The following is a 5,182-nucleotide window of genomic DNA, read 5'->3' as shown; positions in this document are numbered from 1 at the left end:
ACCCATTTCCTTTGCCTTTTTTTTTTTTTTTTTTTCAATTCTTATTTTCTTTGAGAATTAGTCTATGAAAATAAATTTATTTAGATTTGAAAGTTGCGCCAATCAACTCGAAATGAGGTGTAATTCTTGTTTTTATTTCAATAAACAAATATTGATGAATTTTCAAAAAATTTGATAGTTCAATTTAGGATTTTACTAAAAAAAACTAGTTAATTTCCCAATACTTATTTTATAGTTATTAAAAAAAACTTGATGTAATAAATATTCTTTTTCTACTTTTAATAATCTACTTATCTTTGTTTAAAAAAAATAACTAGCATAAAAAAAAATTATCATACGATAAAAATATCTTTATTTAATATATATATAATTTCTAACATGACAATCTTAAAAGTTAACATGTGTTCTTAAATTTAAAATGTAACATGTATATAATGACAAAAAAAACATGTAAAATTGGAACGGATTTATTTTTATAATAAAAAATTAAAAGATTATTAAATTAATCAATTATTAAATTTATTATTTAATAATTATAAATTCAAGCCCTCCTAAAACAATTAAAAATTTATATAATAGATAATTTTAAAATTAGTAAAATTTAAAACTTATATAAGTAATAATTTTAAAACTAGTAAAATTAGTTAAAATATATGTAAGTTAATTTGAATATTCATATTAATAAAAAGAAGTTCATAATAATCACATTAAAATTTGTAAGGTTGGGTTTTTTTATATATATTTGTATTGGATCTATAAAAATCAATATTAAATAACATCGAGTATACTACGCTAACGAATTACGATAACGAGGCCCTTCACAACAAGTAATCCACCTCCTTCCGTCTTCGTGCGTCTCCGCTCCAACTTCTTAGCAAAACTTTTACGAGGTTCTTGGCTCCAACTGGTGGTGAGAAGCACTGTTAGGCCAGTGACTTAGAAGCAACCACACTTCCATAACACACGTTGAATCTCTAAAACCAGATAGACTTTTTGGATGAGCTGGGGTTTAGGTCAACATTTTGTATGGGGCAAGCCAAAATCTACAGATGAAAAGTCTGGTTCCACACTCTGAGATCCATCATCAATCATCAAACTACACACAAATCAAGCCTCCTTCAATTGAACCAGACAATTTCATCATGGAAAATGATAATTGACTCGCCCAATTGTATACACCCTGTCATGTGTTCTCTGGTCTTTACAACAGGTCGTTCTTGCTTGTGCGCATCTAACAGCAATCCATCCAATTGGAGTAGAAAAATCTTGGATTCACTATGATAGCTGGCAAAACCAATCCAAATGAGATTGAAATCAACAGAATCCCACTAAGCTCTAGCATCTCTCCTTCCTTTCCTGCTAACAGCCTCGCACAATCGGCAAGGCAACGTGTCAAGGCTTGCAGCACGGGTCTTCCCACAATTACCCCATACACCACACCTTCTCCATGCATGGTATTCAGCATAGGCTACAGGGTCATTAGCTAGGTTCTTGTGATAAGAAGCCAATTCCTCCTTGGAGCTAAATTTGGTCCCATCTATTATTGCATGTGGAGGAACAAAGTCCAAAACATTGGGTGCACCAAAATATATTGGAACTGCACTGGAATCTAAAGCATAAAATAGCTTTTCTGTCACGTAACTCTCTGTCCAGGTGTTTTCAATGGCAAGGACAAATTTATAATGAGACATGGCACAATGTAGATGAGATCCCACCATTCTGGTTTGACACTGGCATCACTGGCACACACAGGATAGAAAGAAAGGGCCATGTCTAGCCCGCCAACATTGTTCAAGCACTTGCCAAAGGAATGGTGAGGCAGCAAGCTGAGGAGACTCTTAGCCAGCTGGTTTCTATAGGCAAGACAGCGTGATGAAGACCAATAAACTAGTGTATCCTAGGAAGGAAAAAAGATAATGAAATCAACCACTGATTTCTTAACTGGAAATAATATAATTTTAATTGGAAAAAAAAAATGCAAACTAGTAGAAGGAATAGAAAAAGGAATGACCATTATGAAAAAAAAAAAGAAAAAAGGAATAACCATATGTCCATAAGCCAAACACTTACATTGTTCTTGAGACGAGACACGTGATAATTTCGACCATTATGAAAGAGTGCACCAGCATATGTTGACTGGACATCAATCTCCGCATGATAGCTAATAAATAAATCCTCGTGACCTGAACGTTTCCTGCCAACCTCAAGATCCATATAGACATGAAGTTGATCACCATTGCGCCTCTAACAATCACATTAAAATTGCCAATTAATGAGCAAATAAGCTAACAGGGATGCACAGGTTGCAGAAAAAAACTCAACCAGGATAAGTGAGCAGATAAATGTAGATCAGAAACAAAAGGGATTTAACACGTTTGTGACAAGAGAAAGAACCACAGCAAGAGTGATCATCTCTTTCTCCTTGTTGACTACTGCCAGAGTTATCGCAATTCTACTGTTTTTATACACAGATGTCATGATTCCAAAGCTCTGCCAGCTGCAGCACTCATGCTCGGTCAAATTGTCAAAATAGTTCTTCCGCACAGCTTGTGATGTACAGTAGCATTTGCTCAATTTGGAACTTAACTTCCAATCTATAAAAGGATGTCTTTTCCCCATGCCTTCCATATCAACCAACAAATAGCTAAAGAAACACAACTCCATAACTCCCCTTTCATCTTAAAAAGCCTCCAGCCCTGAACGACTTTACTTGTGCTTCATGACACGAGACCTAAGTGACACTATGTCTACTGCCACATGGTGTTAGACCAGAATCAATGGAACAACAAATAAGTGTCGGATTCAGGGTCTCTCCAGCATGCCATTGGGGTGCCTGCACAGCTGTTTGTGAAGAACAAGCAACTCCTCCTTTTTCTAAAATCTGCACTCTGCTAGTTTTGTAAGATAAGAAGAAAGGGCAAATAAAAAAACAAAAAAAAGGACTGTTTTGGGATAACAGAAGGGTGTTCACCAAACTCTCAAGCTAATCATATCTACAAACCAGGACCAAACAGCCACTCAATATTTCCTTGCAAAGATAGAGCTAAAATACACCACCTTCGTCTATTTTTATTTTTTTTAATCATACTTTTCCCCATTGTTAAAGATTATCAATATTAAAGAAATTGTACCCGAGCAGCCACCTGAGTGAAAACAAGACACTCTAGAAGGAACTTTGGAATTCTCAATGTCTCTCAAGGAAATAAGTTTTCTGTTTTTTTATCTTTACCTTTCAACAGCACTTTATAAAGATTATTCGCATCAAAATTCCCAAAATTACATACGAAGATTGCATTCTGGATACCATGATCCAAAGCAAAGTTTTTCCTCCTTAATCCATGAAACATCATGCAAATCACCTAATATTTTTTATTTAAAATATATATTAAAATAATAATTTTTTATTTTAAAAAAAATATTTTTAACAGATAAAAATAATTTAAAAATATTAAATATATATTATTTTAAAAAAATAAAAAAATTAAATTTTTAAAAAAATATTTTTAAAATACAAAAACAATCCATCACTTTTAAGAATAAAGCATCAGGCTTGTCAGCAAGAAGAAGACTTAGTCCACAAACAACTCAACCCACGATGACAAGAATACAAATTATCCAAATTGCTAGGAATCCAAGTCCACCATTTAACCAAAACACTGGCATGCTGCATCTTCAACTCACTACACCCCATATCACCATGAACAACCTGCACAGAAACAGACCCATTTGACCCTTTAGGCCCAAAAGAGTCCAAATTCTTATATTTCTCTCTAAACCGAACACAACCCACTTGAGAATCCCATTTCTTGAAAGCAATGAACAAGTCAGTGAAAGGATCTGGTGCTGTTTTGGTAGGAAAGTTTGAGTCTTTACTAGGCGAGGTAATCGAGGTTGTCATGGAAAGGATTATGGCTGTAAAGAACAGCATGAGTGTGATTGTATAAGTGCTAAGGGGTTTTAATTGCATGATGAAACAGATTTTGAACTGGGTTTAACTCTCTTTCTCTATAGGAAAAGAGAGAGAGAGAGAGAGAGAGAGAGATTTTTGGGGTTTTTAACTTAAATGATTTTTTTTTCTTCTTCAGTATTTTTGTTTGGTGGCAGTTTCTTCTTGTTTAATGGACTTTTTATTTTTGAAAAATAGCTTGGTTTATTAAAAATTTTAGAAAAATAACGTAACTTAAAAAATATTTAAAAAATAACATGATTAAGACACAAACATAAATATTATTTTATAAATAACCACAATTTAAAATAGAAGCGTGTCTTCAAATATATTTTTTCATATAACTACTATTTGAAATAATAGTTATTTAGTGAATGTTTCCAATATATTTTTTTTTGTAAATTATTCAATCTCAATAAAAATCAATTAAATATTCTTACAATAACTTAAAAATATATAAAAGAAGTTGTAATTAATCATAAATTAACTTTGAATAAAACTTTTAATAAATTACAATTATATTTGATGGTCTTTTAAGGTTTGATTAAAATCATATCGTAAAGATTTTTCTATAAATACTTGATGTATTAAAACAAAGTTCTAATATGTCATTGATGACCCTTTTTTTTAATTATTGAATTTTGAATTTTATTTTTTAGCCATTAGATTTTCATAAAAATTTAGGCATATAATTTTTGAAACATCCCTTATTCTTAACTGTTATTCTCTGCACTTTTTTAACATAAGCTACTTTTCCAAAACTTTAATGAGAGAGGATGTTTAAAAGTGTGATAGTAGGTGCTTTTTAAAATATTTTTTTACTTGGGAATATATTAAAATAATTTTTTACTTTATAATTTTTTTATATTTGTTTTATTAAAAATATTTTATAAAAAATATCATTACTTATCAAGTAGGATAAAATTTATAAAATATTTAGGTAAAACAAATATCCTTAAGTAAATAGTTTTTCATGTTTGAGGTATTCTTTGATAAAAAAAAATTTGAAATGTAAAAAATAATATTTAAACTATAGAAAATTTTTTAGTATTGTCATTAAACTTAGCATATTAATTCAAATTTGTAAAATTTAACCTAACTTTTTATTTAGTCCAGATTTTAAATTAAATCTTGGAAGAGTTGCGTTAATATAACCTTCCTTAATATAACCTTCTCAATTGCATGGTTTTACAGAAAAAAGCTCAAAGGGGAAAAAAAAAAAAAGTAAGATGTGTT

General features: G+C 30.9%; 1 pseudogene; it reads right to left on the bottom strand.

Moving 5' to 3' along the window:
• Positions 1-740: 740 nt before the first annotated feature.
• LOC105111494 (alpha-(1,4)-fucosyltransferase-like) lies at positions 741-4,064 on the bottom strand (annotated as a pseudogene).
• Positions 4,065-5,182: the final 1,118 nt, after the last annotated feature.

Source organism: Populus euphratica, unplaced genomic scaffold (assembly GCF_000495115.2).
Source record: "Populus euphratica unplaced genomic scaffold, PopEup_1.0 scaffold500.1, whole genome shotgun sequence".
Taxonomy (NCBI): domain Eukaryota; kingdom Viridiplantae; phylum Streptophyta; class Magnoliopsida; order Malpighiales; family Salicaceae; genus Populus; species Populus euphratica.
This window is presented reverse-complemented; position numbering and strand designations above follow the sequence as displayed.